Source organism: Marmota flaviventris, chromosome 6 (assembly GCF_047511675.1).
Source record: "Marmota flaviventris isolate mMarFla1 chromosome 6, mMarFla1.hap1, whole genome shotgun sequence".
In the NCBI taxonomy this organism is placed as follows: Eukaryota; Metazoa; Chordata; class Mammalia; order Rodentia; family Sciuridae; genus Marmota; species Marmota flaviventris.
The window spans coordinates 119,971,311-119,999,260 of NC_092503.1; the positions used below are offsets into that span (position 1 = coordinate 119,971,311).

General features: G+C 36.8%; 1 long non-coding RNA gene across 3 annotated transcripts; it reads left to right on the forward strand.

Annotated features, from left to right (window-relative positions):
- Window positions 1-360: 360 nt before the first annotated feature.
- On the forward strand, window positions 361-27,950 carry LOC114099429 (uncharacterized). 3 transcript variants are annotated; one of them, XR_003583891.2, is made up of 4 exons: window positions 19,100-19,391; window positions 20,601-20,875; window positions 23,963-24,141; window positions 25,485-27,950. It is a non-coding gene; the product is annotated as an uncharacterized lncRNA (long non-coding RNA). The 3 variants fall into 3 exon arrangements; XR_003583892.2 differs by having other exon boundaries at window positions 19,100-19,231; window positions 23,963-27,950; XR_011707762.1 differs by lacking the exons at window positions 19,100-19,391; window positions 20,601-20,875 and adding an exon at window positions 361-449 and having other exon boundaries at window positions 23,963-27,950.

A 27,950-nucleotide genomic window follows, 5' to 3' on the forward strand; every position in this document is an offset into this window, starting at 1 on the left:
TCAGTTCCCTGATAGCTGCATCTTGCAAGCTATGGCACAATATCAAAAGGAGGATACAATGATAGAGTCAAGATACAGAGCATTTCTGTCATCACACATTCCTCACACAGCCCTCCTCTGGCCCCACCCACTTCCCTATTGCCCAGCACCCTCCTTAAAGTTGCAGTTGCTAATCTGTATTTCCTTCCCTCCCTCCCTCTGTCCCTCCTCGCCACCCCACCCCGTCCTGTCCCTCCCTCCTCTCCCCCAGTCCCTCCCCTCCACACACCCCCCCCACCCCCCACTTCCTTCCTTCCTTTTTTTTAACCAGGGATTTAACCAAGGAGTGCTTCTTCAGCCCCTTTTATTTCCTAGACAATTCTAAGTTGCTTAGGGCCTCGCTAAATTGCTAAGGCTGGCTTGGAATTTGTGATCCTCCTGCCTCAGCTCCCAAGCCACTGGGATTACAGGTGTGTGCCATTCTGCCTGGCTTCTGTGCTTTTTATAATTTTTTCATTTTAAGACAAAATGTTTCTAAAATAGAAACATACATTATATAACTTCTTGGTATTGATTTTTTTCCTAAGAATCATTTCTCTGGAGATTATACAAGGTTGTTGCATATATAAATAATTTCTTACAGTTGAGTCATAGTCTGTGGTATGGCTGTAGCAGTTTTGTCTTTCACCTGTTGATGACATTCTAGCTTTTAGCTAAAATGAATAAAGCTGCTATAAGCATATAGGTACATTTTGTGTGTGTGTGTGTGTGTGTGTGTGTGTGTGTGTGTGTGTGAATAGAAGTTGTTTTTCCTTGGGATAAATGTGCTGTTGAATTCTTCAATGTCCTTCCTGAGTTTCTGTCTAGTTCTATTAATTTTTGTGAGTTGTGTTGAAGTCTCCAATTATAATTTTGTACTTATCTGTTTTTTCTTCCAGTTCTATTAGTTTTTGCTTCACATATTTTTAGCTTTGTTGTTTTTGCATAGACATTTATGATTGCTATGTACATCTTCTTGGTAGATTGACCCTTTTATTGTTATAAATTTCCTTTTCTTCAAAGTTTATCTGATAGCAGAACATTTACTTCTATTTTCCTTTGATTAACGATTGCATGATTTTACTTTTAATCTGCCTATATTGTTATATTTGAAATAAGTTTTTTTTTGAAGATAGCATGTTTGTTTCACCTTTTAAAAATTCATTGCCAATCTCTGCCTTTTAATTGATGTATTTATACTATTTGCATTTAACATAATTATTGATATATGTATTTCTCTATTTTGCTGCCATAACAAAATACCGTAGACTGAGTGACTTAGCAGAACTTTGTTTTCTCATGGTCCTGGAGGCTGGAAGTCTAAGATCAGGGTACCAATATGGTTGGCTTCTTCTAAAGGCTTTTCCTGGCTTGCAGAAAGCTGCCAGTGTTCTCACTGTGTCTTCACCTGGGGGAGGGAAGGCAGATTTCAGGAGACAGAGAGAGGGAGGGAGCGCTTGGGCATACCACTGTCTTCTGATTCCTGCAGGGACACTAATCCTATCAGATCAGGGCCCTACCCTATGACTTCATTTAACCTGAATTACTCAAAACTCTTTCTTCAGACAGTCCCACTGGGGATTAAGACACATGAATTTGAGGGACTCAATTCACTTTGTAGTAATACAATGGGACTTAATTTTCTCAAATTATTTTATATTCTGTTCATTATCCCCATTTTTTTCATTTTTCTGTTTACTGTTTTCTTTCTGTGATTTACCTGAAAGTTTGTTTATAGTGTTTTTTTTGCACAACTTTTAAATGGTTGATATATATTGCTTATCACAGTCTGCTAGTATCATCATTTACCAGTTTGAGTAAATTATATAAAATTTACTTCTTTTTATATCCCATACCTTCACCCTTTCCATGTAAATTCTTTTTTTTTTTTTTTTAAATTTTTTATTGTTGGCTGTTCAAAACATTACATAGTTCTTGATATATCATATTTCACAATTTGATTCAAGTGGGTTATGAGCTCCCATTTTTACCCCATATACAGATTGCAGAATCACATCAGTTGCACATCCATTGATTTACATATTGCCATACTAGTGTCTGTTGTATTCTGCTGCCTTTCCTATCCTCTACTATCCCCCCTCCCCTCCCCTCCCCTCCCCTCTTCTCTCTCTGCCCCCTCTACTGACATTCGTTTGTCCCCCTTGTATTATTTTTCCCCTTCCCCTCACTTCCTCTTGTATGTACTTTTGTATAACTCTGAGGGTCTCCTTCCATTTCCATGCATTTTCCCTTCTCTCTCCCTTTCCCTCCCACCTCTCATCCCTGCTTAATGTTAATCTTCTTCTCATGCTCTTCGACCCTACTCTGTTCTTAGTTACTCTCCTTATATCAAAGAAGACATTTGGCATTTGTTTTTTAGGGATTGGCTAGCTTCACTTAGCATAATCTGCTCTAATGCCATCCATTTCCCTGTAAATTCTATGATTTTGTCATTTTTTAATGCAGAGTAATACTCCATTGTGTATAAATGCCACATTTTTTTTATCCATTCATCCATTGAAGGGCATCTAGGTTGGTTCCACAGTCTAGCTATTGTGAATTGTGCTGCTATGCCATGTAAATTCTTATACCTTTATGTACATTTAGAATCACATCAAGCAATCACATTGCTTCAGTCATCAAACAATTTAGAACACTAAAGAACAGAAGAAAAATTTATTGCTTTTACACATATATTTGCTTACCTTCTTTTTTCTTTCTTGATGTTTCAACAGTGCTATTTTATCATTTCCACTCTGTTTAGAGAACTCCTTTTTACCATTGGCATTATTGCTGGGTGGGTGTTCTCCCCCGACCCTCTATCTCTGTTGATATCTTGGGGAGGGGGATCTCATTACTGAGCTGCAGAAATGAAATTCTTGGCTTCCTAACTGATCTTTTTGGACACCACTAGGGTGATGTGTGGGGCCTTGTTATAGACTCAAGAGTGTGGAAGTCTTTGGCTTCCTGGTGGGTGTGTGTGTATGGGGGGATCACAGTTATCTATGGTGTTTGCTTGGAGTAGAGCAGTTATTTCCTGAAAGTTTTGTCTTGATAGGCTGCCTCTGTCCCGGTTGTGGGCAGGGATTTTGCTGCAGGTGTAGCTTTTTGTGTGTGTGCCTTGCTCTTTCCAAGTTCCGTTTCTTCACCCCCAAGTCTGGGATAGATGAGGCAAAAGAAGACCCAAGGAACTCTCCCCACTGTGCTAGTCTTCAGGGCTGAGGTCCTAGCTGATCTTCCTTCTCATCTCCACCTTTCAAAGTCTTCTTATATTTGCTTCCTATATAATGCCCACAGTTTTAGTGACATTTAATAGGAGGAATATGGAAAAGTATGTCTAGTCCATCTTCCTAGAAGCAGACGTCCTTGCTGTAGGACTTGGGTGACTTATAATAAATCAGATAGGGTTTCTTTCATTCCTACTTTACTGTTTCTTTTTATATGACATAAAATAATTGTATATATTTATAGGCTACATTTGATGCACGTAAACACACATATTGATCAAATTAGAGTAATTAGTATTTTCATTTCTTTAAACACTTATCTTTTCTGCTAAGAATCTTCAAACTCCTGTTTCAGTTCACTTTTTTTTTGTTTTTGGTACTGGGGATTGAACCCAAGTGTGCTCAAACACTGAGCCACATCCCTATCCCTTTTTATTTTTAATTTTTATTTTGAAACACGGTCTTGCTAAATTGCTTAGGTCATCATTAAGTTGCTGAGGCTGGCCTTGAACATGTGATCCTACTGCCTAAGCCTCCCCAACAGCTGAACTCCCACACCCAGCAGAACTAATTCCTTCTATATAACTGTATCTTGGTATGCTTTCTCCACATGGTTTTAAAAGAAAACATAAATGGATGTTGAAATTAAAACAATAGTTTTCCGGTATTCATTTATTCTACTGTATCTATTTTGCTTTTATAATTTCTTAATATAGTGGATCATATTGAGATTTTTTTAAAAATATGAAATATCTTTGCATCCCTGGGATAAATCCTGTTTGATCATCCTACAGTTACACATTCACTGTTGGTTTGTTTAGTTAATTTTTTACTTAGGTGTTGTATTTTCTTTTATGAAGGACAGACATAAAACTTGTTTTTCTTGTATGTCCTTGTTTGTTTTTTTGATAAAAATTCCTCTATACAATAAACTTGGCAGATTTTTTCTTTGATCTATTTTCTGGAACGACTTATAAAACTATCTTTAAAAGCCAGCTTTTGTTTTCACTAATCTTTTTATTGCTTTAGTTCTCTATTTCATTGATCTCAATTCTTATCTTTATTATTTCCTTCCTTCTTTCGGTTTGCTTTTTTAAATTTTTTTATTATTTCTTACATACATGATGCTTTTTTTTTAATCTAACGTTTGAGCTAATTAGATTCTAACCTTTTTTTGTTGCCTGCTAAGTGCATTTAAAGGTGGAAAAATTTTCCTCTAAGTTTTGCTGTAATCATATCTAGTACATTTTTGTATATAGTATTTTAATTTTTATTCAGCTCTAAGTATTCTTCATATTTTTACAATTTTTAACTCAAAGTTTAGAACATTTAAAATTTTCTTTTAATTTTAAAGTGACTTCAAACTATAAAGAAGTTACAATAGTACAAAGAATTCTTATGTACACTTAGTCTAAATTCACAATTTTGCCTATTGATTTTTTTTACTGTCTGTCTCTCTCTAATGTTTCCCCTAATCTTTGCAGAGTTAGTTGTAGGTGTCCTAGCCCTTTACTGCTAAATATTTTCATGTACTTCCCAAGAACAAGAACATATTCTTATATAAATCCAGGAGAATGATCATATTCAGGGAATTTAACTTGGGAAAAATACTACTGTCTAATCCAATCTATATTCAAATTTCATGATTTTTTTTCCCCAAAAAGATACTCTCTACCCCAAACTCTTGACCTGCAGAAGCATTTATTGCAGTAAGTTTTCATGACTTTTTAGTGATTTTTAATTTGGAAGAGTTTAGCAGTTTTTTATTTATTGAGGCTTTATATTAACAACCTTAAAATTAAATAACAACTGAACTTCAATATCTATCCCCCCACCACCCCGGGGATTGAACCCAGGGGCACTTAACCACTGAGCTACATCCCCAGCCCTTTTGTATATTTTATTTAGAGACAAGGTCTCACCAAGTTCTTTAGGGCCTCACTAAACTGCTGTGGCTGGCTTTAAACTCACAATTCTCTTGCCACAGCCTCCTGAGCTGCTGGGATTACAGGTATGCACCACTGTGCCTGGCTGAACTTCAAGATCTCTGCTTTTTTTTTTTTTTGTCTAGTTTGTGAAGATTTTTGAAGGGATTTGTTTAAACCATCAAATGCATTCTTTTTTTTTTTCTTTTTTTCTTTTTTTCCTCTTCTGCAGTGCTGGGGATTGAACTCAGGGTTTTTCACATTCTAGGCAAGTGCTCTACCACTGAGACACACCCACCAATTTTGCATTAAAAAAAATCAACTTCTGCATGTAGTTTTTTTCAATTGTTGCTTTATAAATTGTGAGACCATTGTTAAATTTATTTGTATTTATGATTACTATAATTTATTGTTCTATTGTTTCTTTTTAGAATTACATAGATATCTTTTCTTGTCTTTTATGCACTTTATTTTTTTTTTGGGTTCTGAGGATTGAATTTGGGCACTTGACCACGGAGCCGCATCCCCAGCCATATTTTGTATTTTATTTAGAGACTGGGTCTCACTGAGTTGTTTACTGCTTCAGTTTTGCTGAGATTGGCTTTAAACTTTAGATTCGTCTGCCTCAGCCTTCCAAGCAGCTGGGATTATAGGCGTCCACCACTGCTCCTGGCCTACGCACTTTATTTTAACTTTGTATTCTATTTTGTTATATATTGTATTGAAATTGTTGGGACTTTATTTTGCCTCTTATTTACCATGGGGTAAATGTTTTTTCTCTCTTTCTAATTTTAATCCTTACGTATTTTTCTACTCTAAGAGTTATTGTGAATCACGTATGATTTTTTACAAATTTCCTCCATTTCGAGAACCTTGATCTTTTAATTGGTAACTCCTAATGTATTAAGATATACTCTTGCAACTCATTTCACATTTTCTATTTATGGTAAAACTTCCACTTCTTGGAAACTTGATAGATTGATACTTTTTTTCCTACTGGATTAAAAGTTGTTACATACTGACTTTGTTCTTATGATGGGTGCTTGTTATTATTTTAACTTTTATTTTTAAATTAGAGGGTACAGTGTGCTATCCATTGTATCAAACATTTATCATTTCTTTGTGTTGCAAATACTCAAAATCCTCTCTATTATCTCTTTTGTTATAAACTTTTCATTGTTGTCAGTCATAATTCCCCACTGTTCTATAGAACACTAGAAGTCATTTCTCCTATCCAACTGTACCCTTGTACCTATTAACCATTCTCTTTCTATCTGCCCTTCCCAGTAGGTTGCCTTTAAGACATACATTTATTTATTTTTAAAAATTTCTTAAGTACTTTAATATTTGTTTCTTGTCCTCAGTCTTTTAATAGCATTATCCTATGTCCTTTTGATGTTATCCTTCCCTTATCCAAATGCCAATTCTACCACCAGCTGTGTGTGTGTGTATATATATATAATTTGGGGGTCTGGGGATTAAACACAGGGTCTTGCAAATGTTAGAATTTGCTGTGCCAGTGACCTACACACCAGCCCAAAGTATATTCTATTTATTTATTTATTTATTTATTGCTGCTGAAGAATGAACCAAAGGGCGCTTAACCACTGAACCACATCCCTACCCCTTTTTATTTTTTATTTTGAGACAGTCTTGCTAAATTGCTTAGGGCCTTGCTAAGTTGCTGAGGCTTGCTTTGAACTTGCAATCCTCCTGCCTCAGCCCCCTGAGCTGCTAGGATTACACATGTGGTTCATCATGCCTGGGCTCCAAAGTATATTTTAAATTCTGGACACACACACACACACACACACACACACACATTTTCTTTTCTTACAAAAATAATTTTCTCTCCTGTAATTTCATTGTAAATAAACAAATAGTAACTAAAGACCATGTGATGTTCTTTGATCAAAGCCTTAAAATTCTGACATAGCTCCACATTTTTCTAGATGAATTTTGAATAAAAACATAGTTAATAATAAAATGCTGTGGATTTTCAAAATATTTGATTCTATTTTCCTTCGACCTCCTCTCTTGACTAATGCAACATGGCTTCTCTTATATATCTACAAAAAGGTGACTTCAAAATCTGTTTCTCCAAATCTGAATCCACCTTTATACTCAATACCCATGTTTGCCACTATTTATTTATTTGGTACTAGGGATTGAACCCAGAAGCTCTCTACCACCAAGCTACACCCCCAGCCCTTTTTTATTTTCTTTTTGAGACAGGGTCTTGCTAAATTACTAGGTTGGCCTCTAACTTGGAATCCTCCTGCTTCAGCTTCCTGAGTCACTGAGATTACAGGTGTGCACCACTGGGCCCAGCTGTGTGTTACTACATAGAAGAAAAAGAGACTGTTACTTCCAGTAGACTTACTACTATAAGTCTTGATTTCAAATGAAATCAACACAAGGAAAATCAATGGAACAGACTTCGATGTAGACCTGATAGGACTTGAAAACTGATCTGAAACAAGTTTCTGGCTCAGAAGGTTGAGTGGACAGCGTTGTGATCCACTGGAAGAGGAAACACACAGGCAGGGCAGAAGTGTAGGGAATGTTTTCTCAAAGGTCTTAGGAGAGGTGACTATTTTCACACTGGGTGCTCCATGGTTTCTTGTTTTTGTATCAGTTGGGGATGTTGGGAGACCCGGGAGATAGTTCATCTCATAGATAAAGAAGGAGCATCCAAGCTACAGGGAATCAGTTGGTCAGGAACCAAGGAGGCTCTGTACTAAGCAACAGTTCATCAAGTAAGTACCATGAAATGCTCAGCCATTAGGTGAAGCAATGGGCCAGGGACCTTAGGATCACAGGCCATATCCAGTCCTGAGCAGTTTGAACAGTTTCATAGTTGGAAATGTGGTCATACCCCATGGAAGAATACGGGCTGTTGTTTCACATTCTGATCAGAGATGATAATAAGAAATGGCTAGAGTTATGGCCTTGTAGATGGGTTCTTAGATCTGTTTCTTTGATCCAGTTCTTGTAACAGGCGGCAAGACAGAACATGTCCTATAGGACATTTATCTTAAAGTTGGGTCACAGGTGATCTGCATTAGAATTTTCTGGGGCTTAAGATGAAAATGTAGATTTCTGTACCTCTCTGAACCTGCTGAGTCAGAATCCCTGGGGCTGGAATCTGAGAATTTACACTTAAGCCTACTTCCTAGTAATTCTTAGGTAGACTAAAGTTTTAGAGGAATGAGTTAACTTGTTGGGTCAACTTGTGTAGTCTTAATAATAAAAAAAATTATACCAAATATGAATTAATTGGACAATTGGACATTTCACTGGTTTGAGGATGCTGATGATGACTTTGTCCAATATTTCTCAGTTCATCTGTTACTTCCAGTAGACTTGCTACCATATCTTCTATTGAAGTTTTCTTTTCCCCAGTAAATTTTCTTTCTGCTGGTACAAAGAAAAGCATCTCTGTTTTCCTTTTTAGATTTATTTTTTAATTAAAAATTTATGAAACATTCTTAGATTTAATGACAATCCTTCCGGAGCCCGTTCAAAAGGTGGTCACCTGGTTGATGTTCTGGAGAACTGAACTGTGTATCAGCAGAGTTTGATAAGTATTTGTAAGCATTTATACTTACAGGGTCCTTTGGATAAAACAAGAGAAGACAGACACCATTATCCCATGGGAGAGCACACACTCTAGTTATGCAGACACTTAAACTGTGGTATTGAATGTTTTTAAAATTCTAAATCCCTCTCAGTAAAAAAAAAAATATTCAAATTCCTACCTACGTGTACACAGGCTTGTTTATAAATTGACCTCATGTGCTAGTATATTATTTGCTTATACACACTATAATATACATCATACATAACAAGTAAATTTAAAAGCTGCTGACAATAATCAGGCATGGTGGTGCACACATGTAATCCCAGTGGCTTGAGAGGCTAAGGCAGGAGGATTGTGAGTTCAAAGCCAGCCTCAGCAACTTAGTGAGTTGTCTCAAAATAAAAAATAAAAAGGACTGGGTATTTGGTAAGTGGTAAGTGCTCCTGGGTTCAATCCCTGGTGTGTGTGTGTGTATGTATGTGTGTGTGTGTATATATATATATATATATATATATATATACACACACATACATATATATGTGTATACACTCGCTAAAAATAGAAATTTTGATATTTCCTTCCTATACTCCAAAGATCATTTGTGCATTCCCTGCAGTGGGCTCATATTTTGCAGACCAGTGGTTTTGAAAACAATGTGTGTCTACATATTGTTAGGTACTAAGTTCTAAATTACAGTAAAAAATGCTTTAGAGTGAAATAAGAACAAGTCCAGATTCCCTCTGAACTGGTCAATGAATTGAATATAATTCAGAAATGAAAATATATTCAATAAATAGAGGACATTTTTGCTTTGGATTCATGATATGGTCTAGTAAGAGGGAGACATAAATAACAACAAACAAAAACACATATGCAGAGGGCATAGAAACACAAGAAATTTGAATACTACTTCCTTCTGGTGAAATGTTTTGCTGCCCTTTATAGGTATTTGCTGACATCTACAGGCTGCAATGTGCTAATGATTTTACTTAAAGTGAATGCTTTCCAAATGTAGTTAATTTTAATTAATTGATTGATTAATTAAAAATTTTAGTACTGAGGATTGAATCCAGGGTCACATTAACACATCACCACAGCACCCCACCCCCAATTCTTTAAAATTTTATTTTGAGACAGGGTATTCCAAAGTTGCCCAGCCTGGTCTTGAATTGTAATCCTCCTGCCTCAGGCTTCTGAGTAGCTAGAATTACCATGACAGGCTAATGTGTGAATTAAAAAATATATATTTTACTAGAAGATTAAATAATTTAAATTAGTTTAGTAATTCAAATTAAAGACATTTTTTTTTTTAAACCAAGGATTGAACCCCAGAGGCACTTAACCATCAAGTCACATCTCCAGCCCTTTTATTTTTTCTTTTGAAACAGGATCTCACTAAGTTGCTTAGGGCCTCCGTAAGTTGCTGAGGCTGGCTTTGAACTTACCTCAGCCTCCCAAGGCACTGTGATCACAGGCATGTGCCACTGTGCCCAGCCAGTAATTTGAATTTTTTTAGAAGGCAAAATAGTTGTTGTAAATTTTAGTTATTTATACATCCAGTCTTGGTGTCCAAGACTGCATGAAGGGAAATTTTATATATATATATATATATATATATATATATATATATATATATATATATATATATATATATAATGGTTTTAGTCAGTCATAAAAATGAAATGATGTCATTTGCAGGAAAATGGATGGAACTTGAGAACATTATGTTAAGTGAAATAAGTCAAACTTAGGTCAAGGGTTGTATGTTTTCTTTCATAAGTGGAAGCTAGACAGGAAAAAGGAAAAGAAAGGAGGTGGGGATTTCATGAAAATTAAAGAGAGATCAGTAGTGTAAAGAAAAAGGACCCCGGGGGATGGAGGAGGGGAGGGTAAGGGGAAATGATATTCGTCGAATTTTATTGTTATATTGTGTGCATGAATGAATATGTAACCACAAATCCCACCATTATGTACAACTATAAAGCACCAATAAAAAATATGGAAAAAAATAAAAACAAACATCATCATTAGCTTTGTTAGGAAAGAGACTGTATCTGTCTTAAGAAGCTCCCTACATGACATAAGGCTCATGGTGGATACCTGAGAATGTCTTCTAAATGACTGAAATGTATTTGTTTAAGGAAATCTGTTACAAATCATTTAGTAAAATTAAAACCAATTAACAGTTGGTAAAATATATTTCTAGTGTTCATAAATGGACAAAGCCGTCATTTCAGTAAGCCAGTGGGCATGTCTGAGTGGCATGGTTAGTACAGATTCATATCTGGAACACAGTTCACACAGTGTCACACTTCTTTAGGAGCTGGAGCTTAAAGAAACTAGAAAAAGCTTGCCCAAGGCCACACCATTACTTAGGGGCAGTTATTGTAATATGTAACAAATTATGTGTGATTGTTGTCTTTCAAAGGGATTATTACAGGTTTTCTTAAAGAACCATCCTCTCTCTACTATCCAAAAATAATTCAAGCTCTTTCTTGTTTTCTGCAAGAGCAGACTACATAGGGCTAGGATAGCATTTTGTAGAACTTAAAACTTTACATTTGTTTTACAATACTTAAGGATTCTCAAGTGTTTAGTGAAAAATATTAAAAACACGTGCCACAGTTTTTATCTTAATTGTCCCCTAGAGGTCCTTGTGGTAAAGTCTTAGTCCCCAGCTTGGTGCTAGAGAGAGGTGGTGGAAAACTTAAGGGGCGGGGCCTAGTGGGAGGTCTTCAGGTCACTGGAGGCATGTGCTTGAAAAGGAAAGTGGAAGACCAGCCCCTTCCTCTTGCTCTCTTTTCCTTCCTGGCCATGAGGTGTTGTCCTCTGCTATATGCACTCGCCATGATGTCCCACCACAGGCATGAAGCAATGGGGCCAACTGATCATGGACTGAAACTTCTCCAACTATGAGCCAAATAAAAATTTTTTCTTTGTAAGTTGATTATCTTGGTTATTTGTTACAGTGACAGAAAGCTGACTGAACATGGAGGTTTAAAAATCTTCATCAGATAATTCTAGCATTTCTTTCATTTTATTTTTGGCTTCTATCTGTTGCTTTTATTTTTTCATTCAGCTTGAGATATTCTTGGTTATTGATACTAAAAATGATTTTCCCTTGAAACCTGGACATTGCATTATGTCTTGGTGTCCAGGCACAGATGAAGGTATAAGGCTCTGGGTCTTATTTAAATTTTCTGTTTTAGGTGATTTCTTCTAACAGCACTCTGGCAGGGTGGTGGGTGAACTTCATCACTCTCCAGGTACGGGTAGAAGTCCACCCAGCCTCCATTGACACCTCAGATGAGTCCTCATTATTGCTGAGTGGGGGTGGGAATTCTGGATCCCCACTAGGTGTTCACTCATACCTCTCTGTCTGGTTGGGGTGAAAGTGCCAGTACTATTTTTCACGTGACCTCCACTGACACTAAGCGGGGAGAGTGGGGGGAAGGGTGGTGAATAGAGTCAGGGGTGGTTGCCCGATTAGCTCTTGGTGGTGATGAAAATCCTGACTCTCCACTAGGTATTACCTTTCCCCTAAGAGGGGAAAAAGAGGGGTGCCTCATTACAGCTGGATGGGGGTGGAAGTCTAGATCCCACTGACACTATTGAAGTCTGGGTGGTCAGAGAACTCATTTCCTCTGAGAGTGGATGAACATCCTGGTTCCCTAGTCACCTTCTCTGATGTCACCTGGTGTGTGTGTTGGGGGCCTCATTACTGCATGGTGAAGGTGGAAGTCTAGACTGTTTGCTTGGCTTTTGCTGATGGGGATAGAATCACAATTTTTCTATGTGGTGTTTGGCTGGAGTAGAGCAGTTATTGTCTAAAAATTGTCCATTTTGCTATGTTGCTCTCCTCCCCTTCTCCCCCACTCCATGGCTATGAATATTTTGGGTTTCTGGCTTCTTTAGTTGCAATTCTTAGATATATAAAACAAATGGAAAACTTGGGGAATTCACTGTGGTTCTAAAGTCCCTAGTCAGTCTGCCTTCCCCACACCTTTTAGAGTCTTCTAGTGTTTGCTTTTATATATAATGTCAAGGGTCTTAAATGTACTTAGGAGGAGGAATAGAGAAAAGTACACCTACCCTCGCTCTTGGAAGCAGAAATTTTCTCCCCATGCATTTTGAAGTTGGCAACAAAGTTTTTATCATAAGTTAAAATAAAGGCTAGTTTGGGCTAAGTGTTGGAATTTTAACAATAGAAGTTTTCCATAGTTTAAAAACTGTATATGCAAGATGTTATACACTCCATCATCTGTTTCACAAATATAAACATTCAGACATTTTGCATTGTTTCTCTTTCCTCAATTTCACACTCAACTTGCCTACCAGAATTTTATTCTAGATTTGTACTTGCAAATTTTTTGGTCCATCAACATATCACACTTCTCTGCAATACTATAGTCAATATAAACTTAACATTTCTAAGGCTAAAATGTTTTCTTTTGTTTGACTTATTGCATTTAGAAAGAGTATACAATAGAGCAAAATAGTATAAATTTATTAGACATTTTGATAAATATAAGAAGCAAGATTATGTCAGCAATGAATCTGTTATACAGATACATGGAGCTTTTCCAATGAATTTAATGTATCTGTAGATGAAATATAGTATGAAAAATAGTTATTTCTAGATTTAGACAGCTTAGAATCAGTTTTATTTATTTTTATAATTTTTTTGTAGTTGTAGATGGACAGCATGCCTTTATTTTATTTGCTTATTTTTTTAATGTGGTGCCAAGGATGGAATCCAGTGCCTCACACATGTCAGGCAAGCGCTCTGCCACTGAGCCCTAGCCCTAGCCCCAGTTTAATTTATTTATAAATGATTTTTATTGTGATATTTAAGGTATGCAACATGATGTTATAGAATACATATAGACAGTAAGATGGTTACTATAGTGAAGTACATTAACATTCATCGTCTCTCGTTACTCTTTTTTTTTTTTTTTTTGCGTGGTAAGAGCAGCTAAAATCTAATTTAGTAGTAATTAGCATCAATTTGATTTGAATTATCCATTTGTATATGTAAGCACTTAGAAACTTTGGCATATAATTAAGAGGATGGGGACTGGGGCTGTAGCTCAGTGGTAGAGCATTTGCCTAGCATGCATGAGGCACTGGGTTCGATCCTCAGCACCACATAAAAATAAACAAATAAAATAAAAGCATTCTGTTCATCTACAACTACAAAAAAATAATGTGTCCACATTAAAAAAAAGATGGGAATGAATAGAATTTTGTTATAGCGATTTTTCTTAATTATTTAAATTTCTGCAGAATTTTATTTCCTAAATCACAGTGAGCTATTATCAAAAATTATTTTTAAATGACGTAACAGCAGACAACTTGAATAGGCTCTTTTTTTTTTTTTTTTTGGCCAGAAGTAGAGAACTGGAAACCACCTGACTTACAAAAAAGATTTGTTACTGGTCATTAGACTCATTCCTTGTGTCAATTTGTGGGAGAAAAATCTAAAAATAGAATGAGTCTAATCTAATTAAACTATCACAAGAGGTGCTTTGATTTTTAAAAAATGTTTATTTTTAGTTGTAGATGGACACAATATCTCTATTTAGTTATTTATATGTAGTGCTGAGGATCAAACCCAGTGCTTCGCATGTGCACTCTACCACTGAGCTGTAGCCCCAGCCCAGAGGTGCTTTGATTTGTTGACTTTTGTAAACTTGAGAAAATGCTGTAAATGACTTAGTTACTCACACACTCTGTAAAATTTTAAAATTGTACCTCTTTGGAAAACTACTTTTTGTTACTGGGCACTTAACCACTGAGCCACACCCCCATTTTTCATTTTTTATTTTTGAGATAAGGTTTCACTAAGTTGTTTATGGCCTTTCTAAATTGCTGAGGCTGGCCTTGAACTTGTGATTCTCCTGCCTTAGCCTCTCAAGTCACTGGGATTACAGGTGTGCACTACTGTGCCTGGCCTGGAAAATTTTTAATGTTAATAATGATAATATTTCTTTGAAGTTTCAAATGATTTTGTAATTATGAAATAATTCACATTGGGTTAATTAATAACTGACTTTTAATTATTTGCAAAATCCTCCAAAGAAATCATTCATATGGAGAAAAATTATTGGTTTACCAACATTTTTTTTTTTAAATGTATGTACTCTTGTCCATATTGACTTTTGGCAAATCTCAAATTAAGGTGGTAAATTCATTGTGATATGTACATTAGTGCATTGCACTGATAAAGTTCATTGTATTTTAGAGCTAAAGTTGAGAGTTTTGTCATTCAATTATATGTATATTTCTGCATGTTTAAAATACACACAGTCCTATCGGTATAGCTCAGTGGTAGAATAGTTGTTTAGCATACATGAAGCCCTAGGTTCAATCCCCAGCACCACAAAAGAACATAAACAAAAACAACAAAAAACCTACCAAACAGTGAATTAAAGTTAATAAGGAAAAAAAAAGAAAAGAAAGAGAAGGGAATCTGTCCTTCAAAATTGGTTTTGGAATATTCAGTGTATTCTTAGAGGTAGAAAAGTTTTTTTTTCTTTTAGTGGAATCTACTCAATTAAGCAGAACTTTCTTATTAGAACACTCTTTCAATATCTTGATAACTTTTAGTGCTTTGTGCTCATATTTCTGTTCTTAAATAATTTAAAAAACACATAGCTGGGCACAGTGGCTCATGCCTGCAATCCCAGGGATTCAGGAGGCTGAGGAAGGAGGATCGAGAGTTCAAAGCCAGCCTCAGCAACCTTGTGAGACTGTCTCTATATAAAAAATAAAAAGGGCTGGGGATGTGGCTCAATGGTTAAGTGCCCCTGGAGCCAATCTCTGGTATCATATAAATAGATAGATAAATAGACAGATAGGTAGGTAGGTAGGTAGATAGAAAGATAGATAGATAGATGGATGGATAAATCCACAACAACAACCAGAAAATTTTCTTCTGAGAACTCAAAACTTCTGATAATTATCAATACCTTGTTTATATTTATTTTAAAAAGCATTATTCTTACTCTGATTATTGAGATAGAAAAATCTTACAATTGCTCACTGTCATGTACCTGTGCTCTTATCTTAATTAAGTGTCTTTTTTCCTCTGAAAATTCCTTTTTGTTGTTGCCTTCCTCAAACCCATGTCCTGAACCAGAACACTAAAACTGTCAAGTTTACACTCCCCAATCTTGCCTTTTTCTCATTAAGTGGCACCTGCCCACTTGGCCACTAGGTGGCACTAAAAGCCTAATCTTTTGCTTTATAAACCAAAGGAAGCTGGAAGCAAATTAGGTGTGTTTGGCGGTGATTCCTGTATTTTAAAATTAATTCTATACTATTAAAAGAGCTATCCTGTATATCAAACCCAACATACAATGTGAAAAAAGCCTGAAAAAAACAGGAGTTCAACTTTCTTGTGTTAAATTTTTTTTTGAGGTAAAAATAATATTAATGTATATTTAGTGACTGCATGAGTTTCAGAAGAGTAAAAGGGCATGTCTGGCATGGTGGCTGTGAATACATTTATTTTTAGGAAGATTTTATTTATTGGTTTAGAACACTCTGGTGAACTGATAGGAATCTTAATCATACTTTGTAGGATGGGTTAGAAGATCATGGAAAGTGGTCAATGCCCTCCTTGTAGACAATGTGCTCTGACTTTTGGAATAAGGACTAGTAAGTCTTGGTGAAATAATGACCCTTGGAAGATTCTGCTCTTCTGTTCTGCTGTTGCTGGTAACTATGAGAAATTAAACAGAGGCATCTGGTCCTGCCTTAAACAGATGCTTTCTGCTTTCCCCTTATGTTTGCCTGAAGACTTCTGCTATGATCTAGTCATCAAAAATTGGGTTTCATGAGAGAAACAACAGAAAAGGGAAACCTCAGAGGTGCATGACTCTTGATATTGTGGAGAATACATACATACATATGTATATTTATTCTATTTTCTGATGAGCATAAGAAAACCTGTATTTTTTTCTTTTATTTATCTATAACTCTCAGCTTTAGCCTATGCTTGTGGAAACTAAGTCAAATGTTCTTGAATGGTATCTTGTTCCTATGGACCCAGTTTTTCTGGAAAAATATCCTATAATAAATATTAATGTAGATTACGAGGTCTATTGATTACTTAGGAGAAATTAAGCATGATTATGGACCTTATTAATTGGAATTCTGACAAATGCTTTTAAAATATTTTAAGGTTAGGAAAATCTTTGCTATCCTTTGTTAAAGAGCATAGAGTACAATTTTGCTTTTCATAAGCACCATACATCTATAAACTATGAAACATTTTATAGATAGCATCATTGATAGAATTTATGATGATTTTTCTATAGAAAATTTGATACATAGTTATTTTCTGAAAATATGCAAAGTGCCTTTTATGGGTTACTTTGTTTTTACAAAAAATGTAGTAACATGCAATGGTTCAGTGATCCTGAGAGCCACAAATTTGGAGCCCTGAGATACCAGAACTGTTACATTAAAAGAAATCTCATTTACTTGGGCATTAAATTATTAGAGAGCAAAGACTGTAGTTCATATGTGGAAACAAGGCTTACAAAGTCCTCCTAGGTACTGGTTTATAGGAGTCCCCACCTGATAGGTGGAAAAAACTTACTTTTGATAAGCCAGGATCACTGGTGAATTTTGGGAAACTCAGAGAAATAGGATTTCCTCCATAGATAGGGACTATGTATTGTCCTTAAAGCAAAGGAGAACAGTAAAACAACATGTCCCTGAAGGTCTCCTTTTTGTTTCCAAAAACCTACCCAAGTTAAGGGAACAATAAAAGCAGGCTTGGGTTAGAAAGTTCATATATATATTATCTTGAAGGACACTGGTTTGCTGATGGGCACACCAGAAACTAGGGCAAGTTAGTGTTATCTGGAAAAAGCTACTTTCTGGCATGTATACCAGGACACCTGCTCCTGGGGATGCTGGTCCTACAAGCAAGCTAATGCTGGAGATGTCCCTGCTTCTGTACCTTAATATATAAAACCCATCTTTAGGAGTGGGGACAGGTGTGGAACTGAGGGCACCGTGGAACGGACATGTGCTGCTCATCCAGCTGGTGAGGGAGGACAAAACACCGCGAGGGAGAGGAGGCACTACATGGCACAGTACCCTGAGTGACTGATGGAGGTGTGATCTGCCTGTCGCCCTGAACTTCTCTGCTGTCTATAAGCACTTCTTTGGCCTGTCTGCAATCTACCCCATTGTCCTGGGACATCCGGGCTGTGGGTGAGATAGACTACAAGCAAAACTCTGAAGAGATGAGTTAGGGGAGGTTTCTCAGAATAAATGAGTTGATGAGGGGGGGTAAAAACATACCTAATGGTTGGGGATATAGCTCAGTTGGTAGAGTGCTTGCCCAGCATCACACACACACACACACACACACACACACACACACACACACCATACCTTGTGGGCTGAGGGTGAAGCTCAGGGGTAGAAGGTGTGCTTAGCTTGCAGGAGGCTTTGGGTTCCATCTCCAGCATGCACACATGCAAACACACATACACACACACACACACACACACACATACACACACATCCTGGTTAAGACTGAAGTGAGTGAAATTACGACCTTATAGAACAAAGCCTTTCAGGCAGATGTGAACTCTCTAGCCTTAATCTGATAAGATTTTTGCTTTGTTAATTATACAACAAGGAAGTCTTTATTTCTGAATTCTAAAGCAGGCCAAACTAGAAGAGACTATAAAATTAATGAAACTGAATTAGAACATTTCTGTACCTTAAGGTCAGGAATTGTGTAGGAAAAAAAATGTTCCAGATTAGTAATAAGGTGAAATTGTGCCTGTTTGATTGTTTAATATCATACTTGAATCTTTTTTCAATAGCCTGCCTCAACATCTGAGTGATTATAACTTGCTTAAAAGAGGCCAGCTCTATCAACCCAGCCTACACAATTAGAGGCTAATTGGTAGAGAGCTGATAAGGGATGGTGGCTTTTGCCTTTTTTCTGTAGAGAAGATAACATGAAGGTTGGGATTTTATTACCCTGTAGTACATTAACCATGCTGAATGGCTAGCAGCAGTTTTTCCTGTTTTTCATCTTTCTCTGTTTTCATGATACTCTTTGAATCAAATCTCTTGCATTCTTCCTGGTTCCCTCATTAATGATTTTGATAAAACTTTGAAAAGTCTAGTAAACACTTCTGTTTCAGAATTAGACATTTGGAAAGGAAGTGCTAGAACAACGGATGGGAGGCTCCTCTTGTGAAGTGGGAAGTCCCAAACCACACACAGAACGAGGGTGCTGAACCTCCTCAGTGCTGTGGCCCCCCGGGGCTTGAGATGCTGCTGCTTCTTCTGTTAGGAACTGTGCGTTACTTGCAGCCACTACTGCAGGCACCAGCTAAACCACTTCTGTTCCAGGAACTTCATCTTTTTACCATCGCTTCTGCAAAAGCCAGTTGCTGCTTCTTTATTTCCATTGGCCTTTGCCAGCAAAATGAATACAGGTTGGATGCTTTTTCCTCCTGTTGCTTCCTTTTGAATTGAAGACTCAGGTGGATGAATTTGATTGATGGGACTCAGTTCCTGTATTTTTGTCCTAACTTCAAAAAGGATTTGGGGAAGTGATTTTTCTGATTTCTACCCTAGAGAGGCAGGACTCATAAGGTAGGAGCTACTTCAGAGGACTCTAATGGTGTCCAAATCTGATGGACACCCAGGAGATATAATCAGAGTCCATACCCCAAACACTGTGAGTGCTGGGTGAAGTGTTGGGCTACCATGAAAAGGCAGTTTGGCTCATGGGCTGTGTCAGTGCTTCTTAGAGGTCTGGTAATTCACAGACTCACAAGAGAGGATAAAATAATTTTTTTTTCTTTAGTCTAAAGCCATTAAGTTTGGGGGTGGTTTGCTAATAGCCATAGATAACTGAAATAAACAGTATGCTTTTTGTGTATGTATCTGGCTTTTCCACTTGATATTATTATTATTATTATTATTTTGTTACTGGGGATTGAACCCAGGGGTGATTTACCACTGATCCACATTCCCAGTCCATTCTATTTTTCATTTTGAGACAGGGTCTCACTAAGTTGCTGAGGCTGGTCTTGAACTCAAAATCCTCCTGCCTCAGCCTCCTGAGTTGCTGGGATTATAGGCATGTGCCACTGGTGCTTGGCACTCAATATTATTTCTGACAGAGTCATCCGTGTTGTAGTATTATCAGTTGTTCATTAATTTTTAATTGCTTATGTAGTATTCTGTTGTATGAATAAGCAACATTTTATTTATCCATTTATTGTTGATGAACTATTTTGTGAAACCATTTCAGGGTAATTTATGGACAGTATGACATTTCACCCCTAAATGTTTTGTCATGTACATTTTAAGAACGTGGACATTTCTCCTGCATAATCACAATACCATCATCAGATAAACTTGATACAATATTACCAAACACATAGTCCTATTAAAATTGTCCCTATTGCACCAGTAATGCCCCATAGAAAATGTTTGCTTTTGGCCTCATTTATTAGACAGCAGCAGATAATACCAGAGTCTCCTTCGATAGTGGGATATTCATGGAGGGGTTTGGTGATTCATGGTCCTCAGACTTCTCTGGATCTGCTCCTGTGTTCTCAGTTCATATCTCAGGATCTAGACCCAACTCAGCAGTGGCTGTACCTTAGCATCAGGGCCCCTGTGGAGTTTCGCAGCCAACAGTAGACCCTGGGCTGGCCCTCGTCCTTGTCTGTGCTGCATTGAGGATAAAAATATTCCCTTGAGATGGCCACAGAAACTTCTAAACTTTTCATTCATGTCTCAAGTTGGATTAAAAGCTTTCAATTTATTCTTTCTCCTCTCTGTGCTCTCTAGGGCAGTCAGAAGCAGCCAGCCTATGATGGTCCGGACAGAAACCTCAACTGAGTCACCCAGAGTTTGTCTGGTACCATTCTATCTTGTCACAGGTCTCCTTGGATGGGAGGCCAATCTGAAACTTCACGGATGACTGTAGCAGTTCACTTAATCAACACTCCTGCCACATTTACCTTAAAGTTTCACTTTGTGCCCTTGATGGCTAATTTTATGGGTTGACTTGGCCAGCGTATGGTACCCATTTGTTTGCTACCAGTCTAGATGTCGCTGTGAAGGTATTTTTTTTTTTTTTAAGATAAATTCAGCATTTAAATCAGTACATCTTTGGCAAAGCAGATTACCCTCCACAATGTAGGTGGGTCTTCCAATTAGTTGAAGGCCTTAAGAAAGACTGACATTCTCCAAGGAACAAGGAACTAACTCTACCTCCACACTCCATTCAGGCTTCAGCTGCAACATCTATTCCTCCTTGGGTCTTCAGCTTGCCCGGTAGATTCTGAACTTGCCAGTCTCCATAGACACATGAGCCAATTCCTTAAAATAAATCTCTCTAGGGCTGGGGGCATAGCTTCATGAGAGAGCACTTGCCTGGCATGTGCAAGGGCCCAGGTTCGATACTAAGCAATGCAAACAAAACCCAAACCATCTCTCAATCTATTCATTCTATTGGTTCTGTTTCTCCTGACAAATACAAGCCATTTTATAGAGAATGGAATCTCTATATTTTATCTCTGCATTTTTGAGAGCATACATTCTGTATTACACATACTATACATGGAACTCTGTCATGTTCCTTGTTGGGTAAAGTTGAATATTGTGAGCCAATTTCCAATGCTTCTGCGTAAGTCCAGTGAGTGAAAATGTTCTTCTTTTCACAATATACATCCATAGCCTGCAGACTCAATAATTTAAGGAGGACCAAAACAAATCCATATATTCTAGCTTGTTATATAAAATAAAACATGTTTTTTACATTCCAAAAGATTTATAATAATCTCCCCTGACCCCACAAATGCACTGTGGAGAGAGGCAAATGTAGGAATGAATATAAGAATCATTCTTTCTTTTCTTTTTTTTTAAAGTATTTTTTGTTGTAGATGGACACAATACCTTTTTTTATTTACTTATTATGTGGTGCTGAGGATTGAACCCAGTGCCTCACACATGCTAGACAAACACACTACCACTGAGCTACAACCCCAGCCCTGTAAGAATCATTCTTCTTCTTTTTTTAAAAATAACTTTATTTTGTGTATTTATTTTTTTTATGTGGTGTTGAGGATCCAATCCAGTACCTCACATATGTGAGGCAAGCTCTCTACCACTTAGCCAAAATCCTAGCCTGAATCATTCTTAGTTCTTACCTTCCCTTTCTAAATCTTGATCTTCAATTGACTGCTTTGTTTCCTGTTTATTTAGTTGTATGGGAAAAACGGGGGAATTAGCTAATATTTGTCATGAAAATATAAGGAAAATTGCTCTCAGAACTATGATTTTCTTTGAGTTGTTGATTTCATTTTAACCTCAGATGCAAATGGTGGAATTAATTCTATTCCTCAGTTCATTGTACATGGTTATCATCAGTCTATATAAAATCTCCTCTGTATTCATTATAATTTATTTCATTTCCTACTTCCAATTTCTTTCCTCTCACTAAAGACAATCATTCTAATGTGCCTTATGTATATTTCTTTGTTATATGTATTCTTGCAAGATTTGTATTGTTTGTGTGTGTGTGTGATTTTAACTGAGCAGTTTTGTGCTAAAAGCTCATTCTATTGTTTTCCTAGCTTTGTGTTTTCTAGATCCATCCATGTCACTATGGGTGCATTTAATGCAGTGCTCTTGGCTTCTTCCTGGTGCTCCAGGGTGGCCATTCACACCTTTCTCCTGCCTTCTCTCTGGTAGACATGAGGATTGTCTCCATCTCCTGACACCACAAGGTGTTTAAAATAGCTGCCTTACAGTAGGAGAGGTCTCCTTGTGGACACGTATAATAGGAGATGCGGGCATGTTCCCAGGAGTGAGGTTATTGATCATAGGGTGTTCATGCACATAATGTGATCAAGCATCAGAAAATTCTCCCCAGAATGGCTGCACCAGTTCATATTTTTACTAGCAGTGTGAGGGGCTTCTCTTAGTCCTATTTCCTCATCAACATTTGGCATCATCTGGCAATGTTTTCCAGTCTAATAGGTACGAGGTTGTCTTTTGGTGCATTTATCTCTAGGGGTTGCTAACTTTTTAATTACTGATTTCCAGTAGTTCATTGAATATTCTGGATATTATCCCTGGTTTTATTTATTTATTAATTACAGTGCTGGGGATTGAACCCAGGGCCTTGTACATGATAGGTAAATGCACTACCAGTGAGCCACATCCCCAAACCCCTGGTTGGTTTTAGATAATGCAAATACTCTTTCTCATTCTCTTTTTTGTAAGTGCTGTCCCCTTCATTAAAATTTTTTTAAATTTTAATTTAATTAGATAATAAAATATTTCCAATTATGGTTTTTGAAGTTTTATATTTTTGAATAAGTTCTTTGCTACTAATCACGAAGATAATTTTTTGCATTTTATTCTATAAAAGTTTCACATTTCTCTTTTCACTTCAACCTGCCTGTAGTCTGTTATTGTATGTGGCATTACGTCAGGATCTGGTTTTATATTTCTTTATATAGTAAACTTTGTTTTGAATAACATCTGTTACAATCCATAGTTTCTCTATTAATTTGTGGTGCCAAGTTAATGCATATTAGATTTCCATAAATCTATGGGTTTATCTTTCAGCTATTTCTATACCTCTGTTCCCTTGTCAATTTGTTTTAAAAATGACTATTAGATTTATAATAAGTCTTTTTCCCAGTTAGTTCCATAGAAGGTCTTAGTATTTCTTTAGATGAGTCTCTCCTTTATATTATTCTTTTCTGAAGGTTTGCTTAGCTATTTGATGATTTTATTCTATCATATACTTTTTATTTTATTATTTTAATTCTATCATATATTTTTTAAAGTAAATTTATAAGTTTCTTCAAAAAGGTCAAGTGGAGTTTCAAATGAAATTAAATTCAAGACTAATGGGAAGGCAATTGATACCTTTATAAGATTATGATCCTCCCCAAGAACACAAAATGGCTGTTATTTAAAATCATATTCAATAACTTCTTAGGGTTTTAAATTTTTCTATAAATTCTCAATTAAGTTAATCACTACATGCTTTATAAGTTTTTTGTTTATGGTGAATACTTCCTGATTTTATTGTATTTCTTATTGGTTGTTCTGGTGTATTGAAATGCTATTAATTTTATAGCTGAAAATCTTGATAAATTCTTTAATAATTTGCTGCTTATTTTTTTTTTCAGCCTGCATTATATCTGCCGTGCAGTGATCTGTGGGTGGACTACATGTGATGGAATTGATGGTCTCCCTCTATCATCGATGTTACAGGATTCTTTTTTAAAATGTTTTTCTAGTTGTTGATAGACCTTTATTTTATTTCTTTACATGTGGTGCTGAGAACCCAGTGCCTCACACATGCCAGGCAAGTGTGCTACCTCTGAGCCCCAGCCCCAGTCCCGGATATTTTTTTTTTTTTTAAGAGATCATTATAAACAAAAAGTTAGAGTTTGCTGGTTAGAATGAGAACCAGTCAAGGAAAAGTAAACTCTTCTGTCCCTAAAGGGCATTAACTAGGTCTGTTTTCATGTGCATCAGACAGTACATGTATAGGAAGCACAGTATCAGTGTTTGGTTTTTCATGTGTGTGTAAGCTTAGTTATTAATTTTCGTCGGATGCAGTCAACTGTTACTCAAACAAATGTGGTGCCTATTGAAACAACAGGATAGAGCTGCAGATGTTTAGTAAGGCTAGGAAAATATTTGCCCATTTAGCCGAGTTTGGTTTTTAATGGCTATAGTAATTAATTGAGGCAACTCTGGGGCATGTGCTATGAAAAATTCTATTCCTTTTCTTTTTTAAAAAAATATTTATTTTTTTAGTTGTAGTTGTACACAATATCTTTATTTATTTATTTATTTTTATGTGGTGCTGAGGATCGAACCTAGGGCCTCGCACATGCTAGGTGAGCACTTTGCCGCTGAGCTACAGCCCCAGTCCCAAAAAATTCTATTTCTTATTAAAGAACAACTTAATAGTAGATGAGTATTTCAGCAGTTGACTAATATTTGAAATTATTTTTTTCTAAGAATTTTTTATAACCTTCCCAAAGTAGTGATGTTTGTATTTATAAGCTTTAGAAGACAATAATAAATAAATAAATTAAGACTGCCTTCCTTTTAGGAAAATTGCAATTTTCTGGCCACGAGGTCATAGTACAGTTCACTTAAATGTTGACATCATTTATAGTCAGTCTCCTTTTCTCTTATGCAAAAGGTGCATAGTAAACCGTATTTTCTAAATAGTTGTTCTTAAAATTTCAGTCTTATAAAGTTAGTAGTAGAGTTTTATTTAAAGGCCTTAGTTATTATTTTTTTTTTAAATGAGTGCTTGAACTCAAAGCAGGTATTTGGAATAGCTGCCACAATTGTAGTCTTGTGTGTGATTTTTTTTTAAGTTGACATGTTCAATCTAAAGATTGTTCCATTAAAGTTTGATCTTTTCTTATGCTCAGGATGAGTTTGTGAACCACAAAGAAAATGAGACTAGAAAAACAAGTTAGATAATAGTAACTACAGTGGTTGCTGGTATTGAGATTATTGTTAAACTATAGCTAATAATTTGGATGGCAGTATTTATCTTTGTTGGAAACTCTCATAGCTGAATCACTTAGGTGTAATTTAATAGAGTTTTAGTGTAGTTGATTCTTTTTTTTAAAGAGAGAGAGAGAGAGAAAGAGAGAGAATTTTTTAATATTTATTTTTCAGTTTTCGGTGGACACAACATCTTTATTTTATTTTTATGTGGTGCTGAGGATCGAACCCAGGGCCCGGTGCATGCCAGGTGAGCGCTTTAACGCTTGAGCCACATCCCCAGCCCTGTAGTTAATTATTAATGGGAATATCTGAAACCTAAATTGCAGATTTAAAAGTTACTGTATAACCATTGTTTCTGTAAATAATCTTTAGTATGTAATACAACTTGAGTGAGCGCTTTGGGAAGTATTATCAAGTTCTAGTGGTTACTTCTTAGTATTGAAGTGAATTTTCAATTCTGTCCTAGACATTTTGCACTACAGTAGCCAAATCCATTCTTGTGTCTTTTTGTTAATGTGCTCTATGCTGCTGGGGAGTGCTCCTTAGTTTCCTTACCAGCTGCTACAGAAGGTTATTTTACATCCCTGTAGCTATCGCCAAAGCTACAAAAAGGAAAAGCTATATTTGCATGCAACACTAACCCTTTGGTTCTTTTTTTAAAAAAACATTTATTTTTTAGTTGTAGGTGGACACAATACCTTTATTTTTTATTTTTATTTTTATGTGGTGCTGAGGATGGAACACAGTGCCTCACACATACTAGGCAAACGCCTGTACCTCTGAGCCATAACCCCAGCCCTAACCCTTTGATTTCTAATATATGTTTCTGCTCTCTGTGCCTTGTTATGGCTGCTTTTTTGTGCTAAAAAAATTATGTTTGGTGTTCTCCTTTTGAGATATATATATATATATATATATATATATATATAGAGAGAGAGAGAGAGAGAGAGAGAGAGAGAGGGAGAGATTGAGAGAGAGTGAGTGTGTGTTATCAAAATAAAAATGTTTATGTTTTCAACTGGTGTTAGAGTCTGTAAACAAGTCTGGATGGCGCCTGGCTTTTCGCCAGAGGGAGTGGTTTATGAAGTAACGCCAGCGAGCCATTAAGTGTGGAGATTCCTTATTGGTTGACTGCTGTATCGAGTTTATGTTAATTAGATAAGCTGTGTGGAATGTATATATACCGCTCCTGTCCTACAATAAACGGCTCCTACACCTGCTGTATCGATCTACACAAGTTGTTCGTCACCCCCCCGGTTATTTTGCTGCAGCCGGGCTGCGGCAAACTGGGTACGGTGGTGCATGCCTGTGATCCCAGCAGCTTGGAAGGCTGAGACAGGAGGATCACAAGTTCAAAGCCAGCTCCACAACTTGATAAGGCCCTCATCAACTTAGTGAGACCTTGTCTCAAAACAAAATATAATAAAGGGCTGGGAATGTGGCTCAGTGATTAAGTACTGTTGGGTTCAATCACTACCCACCCCCCAATAAGATTTGATTCTTGGTTCTATAATTGTTTTCCCAAAATCATAAATATATAGTTTATCAAGTGCATTTTACTAATCAATTGAAAAAAAGCATATGACTCTAATTTTTAATTTATAAATATTGTGAATTATAGCAATGTATTTTATTATATTGAACCATCCTTGCAGTCCAAGGATTTTCCATTTGATTTTGATGTATTATTATTAGGTTTAATGCCATCAAACTCAGTTCACAAATAATTATTTATTTTTTCCCATCTGTATCCAAGGTTAGGTGGACCTATTATTTTCTTTCCCTGAATATTTCATATTTTGATTTGGAGTCAAAACTACATTAACCTGATAAAATTAGCTGGGAACCTTTTAATCTATTGCTTTCTATTTTGTGAGAAAAGTGCTGTCATTCTGGGAGGGCACAAACCTTCAGTCCATAACATGACCATCAACATCACACTCAGTCCCTAACATAACATGTGAGAAGGAAGAAGATTGAGATACCTTGCCAGCTCCAAGCATGTGTGGGTGCTCCCAGGGACCTTCTGCATTCATCACCTCCTCTGCCTCCTCTTCTTGTAAGCCTTAATTTTGGACGGCAGCTTATCCACCAAGTCTTCGAGCTGGGGGATATTCTTGGGGGCACTTCCCAAGCTCACAAAGAGAACATCCATGATAGGACTCCACAAACCTATTTGGCTTCTATTGATGAGATTTGGTCCACATGACCTTTGCTAAGGTTTTGGAGCCTCCACCTGCCCCTATTCTGACTATGGTAATCGTGCTCTTGATACTTGAATGGTGGCCACACACTCCAGATGTTGCTTGCCTGGCCTCTGGCCTCCTGTGCTGAGAGCCATGGCCGAGTCTGTATGGCCCCTGGCATTTTGCCAACAGTATTGATTGACAGGCGAGGCATTACTATCCGCCTCTGCCGCAACTTTTGAGTTCTCGCACTATTTTGGAGTTCTCGTGGGGATTTCCGGGGATTCCCCAAGAGTTCCCATTGGTTGGGGAAGTGCAGGAGGAGGGATTTACGGGGGAGATATTTCCGGCTGGGGGTTCCTGGACAAGCCTCGTGGCGTTTGGGAGGATTCCCCAGGAGCTGTGTGAAGTGTTTTCCTGCAGTTTAAAAATAAAGTTTGTTCCTGCTTCA